Here is a 15,333-nt window from a genome sequence, read left to right as displayed (position 1 = left end):
AAATGTCACATCCTCATAATAACCAATAATAAGAGTATGATCAGTGCTACCTGTTTTTATCCCACAGTGGATGGTAACTTAGACCTATGCTGGATTTGTTGTCATTGGTGATGGCGGTGGTCCTGCGGATGATAAAGAGATGATAGATCCTTATATGGTTTGGCTGTGTTCCCACTTAATTCTCAACTTGAATTCCCACATGTTGTGGGAGGAACCTTGAATAATGGGGGTGGTCTCCCATGCTGTTCGCATGATAGTGAATAAGTTTCACCAGATCTGATGGTTTTAAAAACGGGATTTTCCCTGTACAAGCTCCCTTCTCTTGTCTGCTGCCATGTGAGATGTGCCTTTCACCTTCTGCCATGATTGTGAGGCCTCCTCAGCCACTTGGAACTGTAAGTCCAATAAACCTCTTTATTTTGTAAATTGTCCAGTGTCAGGTATGTCTTTATCAGCAGTGTGAAAATGGACTAATACAGATCCTAAATATAGCAAGTGTACTGGTGCTTAATTTCCTTTTGTAAAACTTGAGTCCCGGCTGATTATCTCCAAACTTTCCCTTGACTTCTTTCCCTGTATTTTAGTTCCAGCGTGTATAAAAATGAAAGCTGAACTTTCTGAAATATCATGGGTGTGGGCCTGGGGGGCTGCTGATGTGGTGCTCCTTCACTCGCTCTGTCTTGCCATAGATCTCCACAGAGCCCTGAGCTGTAGGACTGTTGATGACAAAAAGAGAAGATAAAATGCTGGAGAAAAGATCATTCGAGCAGGGTGCAAATCCCCAAACCCTCCCTACGATTTCTCTGTCTCCATGCCTCACCCAAAGCAACATTTGGCCTAGAAGGCAACTTTCAGATGATCTGGCCCCATGCCTTTCACATTGAGCTATGTGGAATTCTGGCATTCCAGTAAGACTTGTCAGAGATGCAAGGGGAACAAGTGGTGACCCATCGGGGTGGAGTTAACAGGGCTCCCAAAACTGGCTTCCAACTCCATTTTTATCTATTTAATACACTGGGGTCTAAAGGAAAATATCATTTAATGAAAAAACTTTATTGTCTAATATAACAACAGAAGATTCAAGCATCAGTGATCTAGCCCATCTTGTTCATTTTACAGATGAGGCCCAGAGTGGGCTTATCACTGGCTCATGTCACTGCTAGTTAGTCATGGACCCTAGCCTTGAAATTGCTCTTTGGAAACCCCACTGTTTCCAGTATTGTGTCTGCATAGTGGCTTCCACGGGCCGAGGGCTCACCTCATTGCCCCCTCCCCACATGCCCTAACTGGTCTCTTGAATGACTATAGCACTAGCATGTAGTGGCCATGAGTGCCACCAGTGCCACCACCCTAATGGCAGCTGTGATTATCAGCACAGAGGCCCAGGAAGAAGGACAGAATGGACTGCTGGGGGATGAATTGGGAGGGAAAGGAATGGGCAGAAGTGGAGCCACATTAAAATCAGAAGTGTAAGTGAAGAACCCACTATAATGTTACATGGGGCCTTGTTCAGCAAAGGAAGATTGCTGTCTCCCAGTCCAGTGCAGCTGAATTGAGTGATCTGGCTGGGGTGGCAGTGGGGCCTGTGTTTCTGCTCACAGGTATCTGTGTTGATGGGCACCCCTGCCTGGAGCCGCCAGCTGCTTGGGTCTCTTATTCTTTTATTTCCATCCCGTCTCCCTGTTTTCTGTCACTGTGTCATGTCAAATCATTGTCAGGTGGCAGACACCACACCCCCCAAGTACAAAGGTATCAGGTTTCAGGACACAGGCTGAAATGAATATAATAATGGGAGCCAGAACGAGGCACAGGCCACTTAGCAGGCAAGGAAACAGCTAATAAGTGTTGTTAGTGGTTTCCATGGGGAGGACCTGGCATACATTTCCTGGACAGGCAGGTGGAGCACGGCCTGTCCTGGGGTCCAGCTGCAGACAGGCTTGTGCGATTAGTATTGATGCCTGTCACTTTGTGGCTGCCAAGCTGTTGATTCTGTGAAAGACCAAAGACTCTGGTTATCTGGTAATCAACACTGCTCTCAGGAACGCACTGGGGAAACAGAAATAGGCTTTCCTGAGTATTGACTGAAGCCATGGATCATGTTGCTGGTTTGTGTTTTCCTCTAGCCCCAGCCCTGAGATTGCTCCAGCCTGTTCTTCACCTGCAGCACCAGGTAGCCGTTCTCATTTGTCATGGGATCTAATTCTCACCCTCTTAGAATGAGCCCATCCAAACGCCCTGACCCAGCTGAACACTGATGTAACAAGGGTAACTTGGGGGACAGCATAGGAAATAAGAATGCATTTGCATGTCAGTGTGGAAATTCAATCCCTCACCTTTGACAAATTCGCAAATCCAAATGCATGGTTGACGCTTAGGCTTATTATTATCCCACTCCACCTCACCTTTGCTGTTTTTAAGGCTCTTTAAAAATATAAACATTAAAATCCAAAAGGATTAGTAACAGAAGAATAAAAAAGATAATTCGTTTTTGTCTCCTAATTCATTTTCTTGGTAACTGTTGCCTTCTCATATCCTTTTCTTTCTTTCCTTCTTTTATATTTCAGAACTTCAATATCTTATTTTTCCAAAGCATCAATGTCCTGATTATAGTGAACCTTCAACAGACATCTCCTCCTGCCCATGGAAAATGAGTTCTGACTTTTCTTGGGTTTTGTTAAGTTTTAATATCTTTTTTTCTCTCTCTCTAACTCTTATTCACTCTCTCTCTCTCTCTCTCTTTACCTTTCTTACTTTCTCTCCCCTCCTATCTCTTTACTCCCTCTTTCTCCCCCCTTTTGCTCCCACTCCCTTTCCCAAAGCTAAAAAAAGCTGAAACATTATTGCTTCTTTATTTCTTATGTAAGGAGCAACGAGAACTGAGGTTACACAGAATATGTCACAAACTGCATATCACCACTTAGCTAACCCATTAATCCACCCACTTACCTACCCACCCATCAATTCATCCATCCAGTCATCCATCCACCCGTCCATCTGTCCATCCATCCATTCATCCATCCATCCAATAAGTGACACTGAGCATTTACCGTTGGCCAGGCTCTGGCAAGATGCTCAGGATACAACAATAAATGAGCTTTCCATCCTTAAAGAGCTCACCATCTAGAAAAAGACAACCAGTGCTGGGTGGTAAGTGATCTGTGATAAATGGTGTGGATATATGTGTGTGTGCATGTGTGAATGTGTATACCTACCTGTACACGCACACACTGCCACCCAACCGTTAAGTGTCTGCTTGGCTTTTGACTTGTATTCATTTGTAGATAAATCAAACAACTCTTCATTAATGCCAGTAGCCAGGCACTGTTTCAGGAGTTGGGTTTACAGAGGTAACTAAGACATAGACCCTTCTTATTCTTAAGTTTCTCATGAAACACAGCCTGGATTATCCTTCCCTCCCACCCCGCCATGTTTCTGCCCCATAAGCTAGTCCATTCTCTGGTAATCTACTTAATTTTATAGATTAAGAATAATCTATGTGACATAGTCCTTCCCAGTACTTAAGGAAGGGAAGGTACCATTGAATATATCACCTGCAAAGGAACTGAGAGATTATCGGCCCAAGCACATCTCTTTGTGAATGAGAACACTGAGGCTCTGGAGGAGGTGAAGTGACTTCTCCAGGCCACACAGGAAGGCATTGGCAGAACTATAACTTGGCCTTGCCAATATGTGGCCTTTCAGTCCTTCCCGATGTTCTCACCCTAAATTTCTCTTTCATGAGGCCCCAGAAGCTGCGTAGATTCACTCAGGCCATCACTCAGAGGCTGATGCAGTCATCTGAGGCCATGGCATGTTACCTCTCAGAGCAGGAGGGAGAGGCTTCCCTCCGGGGAGGAGGCTGAGAAGGCCACCCATGACTCTGAATCAAGAGTGGTCTTATAAGTCAAGCACTTTGTCTTCCTGCTCTTTAGAGAGGCTAAAACAAGAAATAACCAAAAGGAGACATAATGCCCAGGTCAGCAACTGATTACATTTTTGATGTCACACCGCCTTCTGGGTTGGGAGAGGTTGAAAGACTTCATAGACATCACCCCTGCTCATCTTATCCTTGGTGAATACTCTTCACACAAATGTCCCAAGTGCCATGCTCACAGGGGATTGGTGCTTGGGTCATCAGTACCTTAGGCCACAGCCGTTCTCAGAAGACATTATCCAGAAGCAAAAAGCCATTATCCAGAAGCAAAGTTCAGGAATGAAGATTTCTCTCACAGGTCCTGCTAACACTCATCTTTCTGGCAAAGGATAATGATAAAAAGACCAAACAGATGACAAAAAGAAAGCCTACCTTCTAGATGGATTGTGACTCTTTGGGAGAAACTGGGCTGAAGCAAAATGCTTCAACTTCTGGGATATTGGTTATATCCTCAGTCTTTACTTTAAATCTGTTGCTCCAGAAATAAAAGGACATGCTAGGCTTTAGTTATATGAAAACATGGTATCGGTTCTGTATGCTGAGGAGCCGGAGATGGGTTGAGAGCCCAGCTCTATGGTGATGGGCCTTGGAACCATGTCTCTGATGTTCTCATGTGAGAAGCAGATGAGTAGAGGTTGGTGGTAGAGTTAGTGAAATAGAGGCTGGCTCCCACTTCCCACAGTGCTCAAGGACAAATGTGGAGTATATTAGTAAATGCAGAGTCAATAATACTCTCTGTGAGTGAAAAATAAGTGTGTGAAAAAAAGACTCTGTTGTCATTGGGCTGCAAAGGGTGAAAGGATGGAAAATGAAACCAGGCTTGTGTTCCCCTCCTAGGATGGCTGTGATGACCCAGGCCACTTGGGGTTCCAAAGAAGCCCTGTGGAATGTGGGCTGGGCCACCTGCAGGTCAGGCTCTTCGTGCTGCTGCCCTCACCTTCTCTACGGGTTTCAAAGTGAACCCTTGTGCAGGGAGGTGTGGCACTCCCTGTGCCTTTGCTTCTCCAGCTGCTGAGTGATGGTGACAAGATGCTGGCTTTGGAGCAGGCGCAGCAGGTTCCTGTGGGGAGAACATCGGTGCTCAGGGAAGGGTAATCCACCCCTGCTCTTCACACCCAGACAGACACTCACAGTTTCCAGGGATATATAGGGACATTTCTAAATCTGTCTTGGACGTCTATTCACTTTATCTTTAGCCATGGAATGCTGACAAATATTCAATACGGTTGAGTGACCTTCTATAGGTCAGAGCGGGCTACGTTCTGACTGAGTTTAGAAAACTCATAAATCTGGCCAAGCCTTCAATTTGTCAGGTGGATGGGGCTTTGTTAGGGGAGACTGCAGCCAGAGCCAGTGGGGCCTACCTTCCTTCTCCCTCCACCTACCTGAGCTGCCTGAAAAAGGACTTCTCTGGTTTGTGAACACATTTTCTCCTCTTGGTGTGCAGAGCTTTTGGTTCCAGCCCTGTCAGATCGTGATAACACAGACCCAGTGGTGTTTTAATCATAGCAATGGGCTCATTGCTTTGAACTTGCCTAGTCTAAAAAAGTGAATAAATAAAACAGGACCAGCAAGAACAGCTGGAAGAAACAGAAGGAACTTGAGTTTGAAAAGTTGGACATAGCGACGGATCCAGGCTCAGCTGGTCTCATTCCTCTGCCTAAACAGCTTAGCAGACCAGATAACAGAGAATCCTTTTGCAGCTGTTTTTCTTCAAGTTAGAGAATTTTAGCGCCACAAAGGAAACTGGAGATTATCTTTACAGATGAAGAAACTGATGTCCAAATAAATTTTCCAAGGTTAAAGAGATATTTGTTGCCAGAGCCAAGATAAGAGCACAGCTTCTTCCAACACTTTAATTTTATTGTTTTATTTTGTTTGTTTTCCTTTCAATTAGACCCCTGGGAAATGTTTATTGAGGACCTACTGTGCTCACAGTTCTGGGCAGCCTTCTCTGGGTAAATCCTGAATTCAGGTGTGTACATCTGGTGAGGAAAATAGTAAACAAGAGTAAAATAAGACAGGCAGGCAAAAGAAGACAATGCTCAGAATCCAGTGACATTCATACCAAGGCTTAAAGTGCAACAGAAAATGTGACAGCAAAGGAACCAGGAAAACCTTTCCGGAAAGAGCCCTGGGAAAGACAGAATGGGTGCGTTCTCCACCTCTCCTCACCTGCCTTGGGATGCTCATTTGATTGAATTTGTAACAAACAAGTCCTTTGGATCAGTCCTTCTTCTTCCACCAAACTAAGGGATGGTAGTCATTGCTAAAGCTTCCTCTGAGCCAGTCCTCCGCCAAGTGGCTTTACCTGCTTATTTTATTTGGTCCTCATAACAACCATAAGGTAGGTTGTATCACAGATTTTCAGATGAGGAAACTGAAGAGCAGGGAAGCTAGTGACTTATCCCAAGTCATCCACCTAGTCAGAGGCAACTCTCTGTTACTGATGGGGCTTCACTTCCCCTTAGTGTGAAACAGAGGTGTCCTTGAGATCACATGTGCCCAAAGACATTATCAAAACACAGACGTGTGGTGAGGCAGGAAGCCTGAGAACCCTTGGCATCTGTGCTCTTCACACGTAGAAGGAAGAATCTCATTGCTTGGACATGAGGGGATATAAGCAACGGGTCAGGGCCCAGCAGCACACTGGATTGAGCTCCAGAAGGCTCAGAGGACCCTCATCAAAGGCTCTGTGTGTGGTTTATGGTTCGTTGAGCTTTACGACCCCAAAGAATCCATTATTTGTTTTCTTTATAGTAGGCCTCAAACACTGGGCTTTGCTTATTCTTTAAACTTACAATGCTCATTGCATGACAGAATTATTTTTCATTTCTCTCTTTCTTTCAGAGCCTTGGAATCCCATTAGGAAATTTCTAGTACAAACATTTGGGGGAGATACTAGTACTCAGGTTGGGCATCTGGGAGAGATAGACAAGCTCTTATTACAGCATGGAGGATGGGGAGATTACCTGGCCAAGTATCATTTCAGGTTGTGGCAGAAAGAGATTAGCTCCAATTTATCGCCGCTCACATTTTCCTCTTTTTCCCCGTTTTCTGAGTGTCATGGAAATGATATTTGTGCATCCCAGGGGCCTCTCACAGTGGTGTCAGTTTAGAGATCTTCCGAGATACATCTAAATGTGGACATAAAATGTAATGGGAAGAAATTGAAAAAATATCTGTTTCTTGATTCTTTATTACTGTGGAGTTAAGAAAGCTATTTCTCATGCTGTTTCATAAATTTGAATCCAAATGTATATGTTAATGTGTATTCAGATGGCTTTTGGATGACTCAAACATTCAGACTTTTTAAATGAAGTTTGTCAAATTTCTGGCAATTTAGAGATATATGTTTAGACAATGTATATGGCATACCTGCCATATGTACATACACCGTGTTGTCAAAATTGAGCCTAAGTGAACTATGATGAAAATTTAAAATAAGTAAGCTTATGATGAATACTTAGTAGTTGAACTCAGTATTTGATTTGGAAAATATAAACATGAGTGAAATTAATTTTTGGCTGCTTACTCCATTAATATTTTACCGAAATTAAATTTGAATCTAACAAAGACAAACATACACATTTCTCTCCAGGTCTATTATTATCTCTGTGACACAAAAGCATACAGGGAGATTCCAGACTCTAAAATAAATGCAGTAGCAAGCCCCAAAGGGCATTTTTTTTTTTTTTTAAATTTCAGGAAAGGTTTTATGAGGCAGGAATGCTCAAAGATATATCTGTGACATTTAAATATCTATCATCAGCTTGTTTCCTAATATTGCCATTACTTTTGCTAATTAGGGCCAATTACTTAATGTTTGCCCTGGGTTGTGGTTGGGTTGAGGGTGCATGGTGGTTCATGTACAATCTGTTCTTCTGATTCAAAAACACCATTCTCTCCTTGCACTGCTCGATCCTTAGCAGGGAGAGGGCCCAGCTACAAGATATGCCTGAACTAACACAAAGGAAAGGTATTGTCTCTGAAGTTTAGAAAGAATTCAATGAGCTCCTAACTTCACTCAAGTGAGTGTGAATCACAGGACCAAACTGTCTGAGTGATCACAGGATTAAACAAGAAGTTCAGGAGTGCTCCTTGATCTTCACTGCTGGCTACAGGCTCCCAAAGTGCCACTGCACCTGCACCCAGTGCTTCTGAGAGGTGCCAGCAGGGATGGATGGTAACAGTGGTAGTCCTCTGTGCTGAATGCAGAGGTACGGGTGGGGGAATATCTTTTGGGGTTTCCCTCTAAATATTGTCATTATCTGAAATCTCAGAAACAGAAGAACAGCTAGCATCATGTCTTCTGAACCAATTCTGGTCAAAAAGGTTCTTTACGGCAGAGTTTTTCGAACTGTAGGGTATAGAGCGACCCCTTGGAGAAGTCTTTAAAAATCTTACCCATTACTTACCAGAACTTCTGATTCCCAAGGTTGGGAGTAAAGTGTAGGAGTTCATCTCACTCTTGGCGGCATCTCATGAGCTACATTCCTCAAGCTTAAGTAATTGACACTGTACATAGATCGTTATGTTAAAGATACAAGAGTGATTAAGAATCCAGTATAATCTGTAAGTCAGTGATACCAAGGGTATGGGAGGCAGTGAGGGCAAAGAGAGTGGTACAGTCTGGGAAAGCCTCTCGAAAGGTTTGGAACTTGAGTAAAGCTCATTGGCCATGTAAGATTTAGATAATATCAGCCAATAGTGATGGGATGAGTCCTGTCATTTGTGGACAAATTGACTAAACAATCACAATGCACATAACTTCAAATGGCCAAATAAATAATCTTCATAGTCATGGTTCAGGGTGGGTAAAATATTGAGGGTATTACTTCTCACCCCAAAATGGCCTCCATTTCCCTGATACCCCATCCAGACCTGAAGTAAGGTCAGCCCTCTTTTAGTTTCGCTGAGTTCAGTAGAACTGTCTGTAACTGGCTTTGTAACTGATCTTGGACAAGGCAATTAACTTTACTTAGTCTGATTTCCCTCGTTTGTACAATGGGAGGGTTGTGGTGGATGATTTCAGATCCCTTTCACTCTAGCATTCCATTTGACCCAGTTAAATGCTTCTCATTATTACATCACTGGAAGTAGGCCAGGTCGAATGATGCCCCTTCAAGCAGAACCATCAGATCCGGCTGTACACGGTAAAGATGGATATTAGACTGCTCAACTTATCATCATTAGTCCTGTAGTCTCAGAATGGGAATGCACTGTAGTTCATATCTGTCATAGTTAGTATTTGGAAGTCTCAAAGCTGGTGAGATTATTCACATATTTATTCCTGTGTACCGCATATGCCACCCCACGTCTCCCCTTCATCATGTGTCTATGACAATATATTGAACAGAAAATCTCCATCAGCTGACTCTGACAGAGTGTATTATTTACAGTGGTGTCAGAATGTGCTGCTTATAATTGACTGGGCTCATAATAAACCAACCTAAGAATCTTTTCTTTTCATATTCCTTCTTACTGGTAAATCTTCTGCTTGCATTCCTTCTTTCCATCACACCTTCTTCATTATTTACAGAGGAGGGAACACACACCAGATGGTGCATGAGTGATATTGTAGGGTGACTCTTTCATCTTGGGAAGGCCTCTCTCTCTCTCTTCTCTCTCCTTCTCTTTGACTTAGGATTTTGCTGTGGTAATTAAGGGTGAGAGAAATCAAGTCAATTGGACTGAGTTTCTAAAGCAAACAGAATACGCTTCTCCATTTCTCTCAGCTTCAGGAGACAATGTGGGGCAACACTAATAGTTGCCTGGGCAATTTCATTTTTTATCCTCATGTTTTCACTTACTACCTGTGAAACCGCGAGAAAATTACCGACCCTCTATGTGTCACGGTTGTGTCATCTGTAAAATGGGGATACTGATAGTATCTAACTCATAGGAATGTTGGGACTGTTAAACAAATAATGCATATAAAGGGCTAAACCCAAACTAAGAACAACAACAAGTACACCTAGGCCAAAGCACACACAAAGTACGGTCTTTCATGTTCCCCATTCATCAATAGAGAGTCCCCTATAATGTTCTGTAGCAGAATGTGTTTGGAATTGCACAGGGGAAGTGGCAGCCTTTCCAGCCCCCATCCAGCAGGATGTGGATGTGCGAGGCTGTGCCTGCCACTCCTCTCCCCGGCCGTGTACCTTCTCTTGTTCTTCTTTCAAAGACTCATTACACTTGGCATACACATGAGATTGTTACCTAGCCTGAGGAAGATTTTCCGTTTTTATTTTGTGGCTCCAGTAATCATAGGTATTAAGCATTACTGCCTCTCCTAGACTAACCTGCAAAAGCCAGAGGCTGGGTTTCTGTGGCACTGTGCTCACTGAAGCAGTATTTTCGTAGTCATAGCAGCCACCTCCCATCTGCCACCTAGTCTCTCTTCCTGGAATGTCCAGAAACACTTTGATGTATTATTCCCAAATTTAAATGGACAAAGTTTGTTCATAGAAAGGACTAATTTTGATGAGCATTTCTTTTTAATTTAATTGCTCTGATGAAAAGTCTAATAATCATGTAATTCTTAAAGATTAGTGTAAGGTTATTGTCCTGAAAATATGTCTAGTTTGGCACACAGGGTAAATATGTGATTTTTGCTACCCCTTGGTTTTATGCAAGAAAATTATCATTATCCATCAAAGCAAAAATGTTTAGTAGAATGAAGTAACTGAAGGAAAAAATGCCTGAACATGGGGTCCTGTAACTGAGATTGATGGAACACTTATCATATGGCTTTAATCCCAGGCATTTACATATTTTCTCATAACCTTGCTTCCCCTCTCAGAGGTTTAGGTTCTTACCTTAAAATGAAAAGGTAAAACTAAATCATAGGCTAGATGTGGTGGCTTACACCTATAATCCTAGCACTTTGGGAGGCTTAGGTGGAAGATTGCTTGAGTCCAGGAGTTCGAGACCAGCCTGGGCAACATAGTGAGACCCTGTCTCTACAAATAAAAAATAAAAAATTATCTGGGTGTGGTGACGTGTGCCTATGGTCCCAGCTACTCAGGAGGCTGGGGTTAGAAGATTGCTTGAGTGGGGAGGTGAAGGCTGCAGTGAGCTGTGATCACACCACTGCATTGGGTGGAGTCACAGAGTGAGACCCTATCTCAAAAAACCCTTATAAAAACCAATACCTAACTCATATGTATAGTCAAGTATTTTATCTTAAAAATCAGTTGATTGGTCTTTTTAGGGGTGCATATAAATATTTATTTGCTGAGCTTCTGCGACAAGTCTCAGGTAATGAATAAACTCTGGTGTTCAGTTGTCTTCTAATATAGAACATTTTAATTTCTGAGGGAAGATGCAATCATTCTGCCATTTGTGTGATGTCTTTTTCTTTATTTGGATGGGCATAAGTGAAGATTTACTCCACCTAGGTCTCAAAAAATTGTTCAATTTTAGGGTATGCAAAAACATAATGGTGGACTAATCTTACATCTTGATTTAACTGATGAGGAAAGTGAGGCAAAAACATGGCCAAGGATGAATTAGCTATGGAGTCAGGAATAGGACTGGGGTGCCTTCATTCCTAGTACAGTGTTTCTTCACCTGTACCTCCTAGAATCATGAAAGCCATCAGGTACCTGGTACCTGAACTTAGATCAAACAGCCTTAAGACAAACAGATGTGTACAGTTTCAAACGCAAGACCCAGCATGCACATATTTGTTTGACTTAAGGGGCTTTCTGTTTTGCATTCTCTTGCAAGTGCTGTTTTCCAAAATGCTTGCAGTTTAAGTTGGGTAACAGCCATCCTTCCATTGACCGATCATCCACTACCTTAACTCCAGCATCACATCTTTGAGATAATCCAGGCTAGAGTTTGGCTGTCATCTAGAATTCACGGTTTTAGTGTAGCACTTTGCTGACTAGAACTTTGCTGATTAGATAATGGTAGTTAGCTTTCTGAGACTCTGGGATGGCAAACACATGGGCCATGATAGTTGTAGTAGCTAGTGTTATATTGAGAAAAACTAAGGGGTCTCACCAGGTGAAACCATCTTTAATGTCACTTTGCTAGCTATCAGTACAGCATAGTGTAGAGTTTAAAGTGCTTTATCCACATTTATGTTTCAGCCACAGCCTTGCTCCCTCTAGACGTGGCAGGCGAGATTTTTCATTTGCCTATCACCACCAGCTATATAGATTTTAACTTACCATGGTTTGTAAGGTTATATTTTGGCATTTCAGAAGCTGTCCTCATTGGATGCCAGCATATTTGAAATCTTTTGGAATAAACAAGTAATTGGTTCTGTGCGAGCTTATGAATTAAAATTAACTTAATATTACCCTTTCGAATTTATATTGGTTTCTTCTCCTGGTTTTTATTTTATTAAGCACCTTTCTAAGTCCTGGTAAGGATGGGTGTATGGACAAGGAAACCTTCTACTTGGATGAAAGAAAGTCCCACGGAAGGCTGAGTGGATGAGTGCCGACTCACCTTGGTATTCAACATGAGTACAGAATGGATAGGTCTTCACTTCTCAGGCCTCTGCTTCCCATTCTACAAAACCAAAGCTTTCCCTGGGTGGGGTGTTTGCCTTTCCTCTGAGAAAACAAGCTGGCGTTATAGAAAAGGGAGTTGAGGGGTGCGGTTTTCCTCTGGCATAGGTCACTTTCATCTAATCTAAACCTCACAGAAATCCTCTGCTGATTCAGAGGACAATGACTTTGATCTCTTTTATTTTAAGGCCTTGCCCAGGCTCAGCCCAGCAAATGAGTACACAGTGCTTGATCAGAACACAGCTGAAAGAAGAGGTGTTGTTCAACGGGGATCACAAAAGCTACGGTAGAAGTGGGTAACAGGAGCTGGGCTTGAGCCCTGGTCTGACTTCAGTGTGGATGTGGAAAGGTGACTATTCTCAAGAGGCAACAGAATTTGATACTGGGTTCAGATCTCAATTTTGTTTTAAAAGTGCATCAGTAACTTGTAGCTCATTTGACAGCCTGCAGCCCAGCTTGTTTAGAAATCCCTTCTATTCTCTCCGGTACTCCAGGTGCCAAATAATCTATTCTGATGGTATGGTTACACATGCAGTCAAGCACAGACTTAGGTTGTTCTCAACTCAGAACTCGCCCTATCACATGTTGAAGGAGAATGCAAGAGCCTGTTAGAGACACTGGAACCCAAGATGGTGAATAATATTAACCAAAGGCCAAACTCTCTAAAATGCGTAGGCCAGGAAGAAGGACAAGGGGGAAAAAAGTTTGGATCAGTATGTGTATGTGTATGTGTATCTGTATGTGTACTATATGTGTGTGTATAGTGTATACATATTTGCATATATCTGTAATATGTAAAAATTATAATAGTATTCATGTACATATATACATATATGTTCATGTATACACACATAAGTATATTTATATCCAGATATACTTATGTTCATATGTGTATATAAGTATTCCCACTGTATGTGCATGTATAGTGTGCCTATGAAGGACAAAGCATGGTGCAAAGCACTATGGGGAATACTTGGTAGATTAAGACACAGGTCTTCTTCTCAAGGATCTAGAGGGCATGTGGTGATTAAAAGCCATTAACTATTCCAGGAATGCCTACCCTTCTCCATAATCTGGTAGCTGATATAGGATAATTTTCCCTCGGATTTTGTGAATAATCAACAGAAGGCTGGTATCACAACACTTGCTGTGGTCAGTTTCTCTCCTCTCTCCTGAAAGGCAGTGATCACATTTTCTAGTTGGACTGCCTGCTTTTAGAAAAGGTCTCTGTTGCTATCCAACCAGCACAGTCCCTCTTTGCTTCAGGGTCTTGGCAAGAGCAGGTTCTGATTCTGAAGCATTAACATTCTTCAGGGCTCTGACTCCCCTCAGAGGTCTGTTTGCTTCTGACCCTGCAGATGCAGGTCGTCCCGGATGTTTATTTGTCTGTTACCTAAACTCAGGACACATGCACAGCAGTAAATTCTTCATTTGCCAGAGTTAATCACAGCCATGCTATAGCTTATATCATTCCCACTGTCCATTGGGAAAGCCTTGAAAATATAGATGGGATTTGTTCTCCAGGAAATAAGTTCAACAAACCAGGTTGGTGAGACTACACAGAGGGAGAGGTTTGAGTTGGAGTCCCTCCTTGGATAATATCTTATTCCATTCCTGCCAAGGATCAAATTTAAGACTTGCTGCATTCCAAAAAATAGACTAGTGACAACTTGGAGTGGAGGGAAACAAGAAAAGGTTTTGTTTGTTTGCTTTTCATTAAACATTTTAAAATTAAAAGTCATGGAGGAAAATGTAATGTTACTCATGCTTTCCCAACTCAACTGAATATGAAAAAGTGCTAACGTATTGTCATACTGACTTCAGATTATTTTTATTATTAAGAAATAAAATATTTAGAAATAATTGAAGTCCCTCACATTCCTGTCCCTAGTCCCAGCTTCCCCGAAGCAAATATTGTCATGCATTTGGTGTGTAGCTAGCCCCTTTTTATCCTTTTATTGCATAGATATGTATACAGTTATAAACAGTATAGGGCATTGTTTTAGTATTTTTAAAAATTATTATCATAGTATTATACTATACCTTTTGACAATGTGTTTTTATTTTATCAACATTGTGTTTTTGAGAATTATCTGTGTTGAGGTATATACATTGCATTCACTCATTTTAACTGCTGTACAGTACTCCATCATATAAATTTGGTGCAGTTTATTTATTCATTCCTACACAGATGATCCCAAATTTTTGCTATTGTGAGCAAAGCTGCAATGCACACCCATATGTCGTCAACCCTCCATATACATGGTTTTTCATCTGTGGATTAAACTGTGGATTGAACATATTTGAAAAATCAAAATAATTGTGTCTGTACTGAACATGAAGCAGACTTATTTTCTTGTCATTATTCCCTAACGATGAGTTCTACCGATATCTTTTATATCAAGATTGCTAATCATGTTGCTTTTTCTTCTAAATTTAATTTTTTCTTAATATTTTGTAACCATGTTTATGTGTTTCTCATAAAGGTGTTTCATTAGTCAAGTTAAGCTAGTAACTAGTACTTCCAAACTCTAGTAGGTTAACACAACAAAAGTCTTGTACAAAGTGAGCTATGTAATTGTGTGATTCCTGCAGTCCACTTGGTGACTCACAGATCCAGGTTTTCATCTCAAGAAAAGGCAAGTTGGAGCTGCCACATTGCATGTAAAACTTTCACCCGCTTACTTATGCTTTGGCTGGGAAGTGGCACATGTTAATTCCACTCAGAGCCCTTTGGGCAGACTTGCCTTGCGGTATTTCTAGGTACAGAGTGGTCTTTTGTTTTATTTTATTTTATTTTTTTTCTGAGCCAGGACCAAAACTCCAAAGCCCTTGCTCTTTTTTTTTTTTTTTTTTTTTTTTTTTTTTTTT

General features: G+C 41.8%; 1 protein-coding gene and 1 long non-coding RNA gene across 5 annotated transcripts in view; one reads left to right on the top strand and one right to left on the bottom strand.

The window, feature by feature from the left end:
* Nucleotides 1–15,333, top strand: part of LRMDA (leucine rich melanocyte differentiation associated) — a 1,135,663-nt gene that overhangs the window by 1,004,470 nt on the left and 115,860 nt on the right. The gene's annotated exons all lie outside the window — the stretch shown is intronic.
* Nucleotides 4,148–8,958, bottom strand: LOC108529504 (uncharacterized). 2 transcript variants are annotated; one of them, XR_001885547.1, is made up of 5 exons: nt 8,819–8,958; nt 8,353–8,452; nt 6,907–7,071; nt 4,872–4,994; nt 4,148–4,253 (listed from the first exon to the last, which is right to left on the bottom strand). It is a non-coding gene; the product is annotated as an uncharacterized LOC108529504 (long non-coding RNA). The 2 variants fall into 2 exon arrangements; XR_001885545.1 differs by lacking the exons at nt 4,148–4,253; nt 4,872–4,994 and adding an exon at nt 5,765–5,919.

This window comes from Rhinopithecus bieti, unplaced genomic scaffold (genome assembly GCF_001698545.2).
Source record: "Rhinopithecus bieti isolate Rb0 unplaced genomic scaffold, ASM169854v2 scaffold_6022, whole genome shotgun sequence".
NCBI classification, from domain to species: Eukaryota; Metazoa; Chordata; class Mammalia; order Primates; family Cercopithecidae; genus Rhinopithecus; species Rhinopithecus bieti.
The sequence above is the reverse complement of the archived record's forward strand: the minus strand, read 5'-3'. Positions and strand labels throughout refer to the sequence as shown.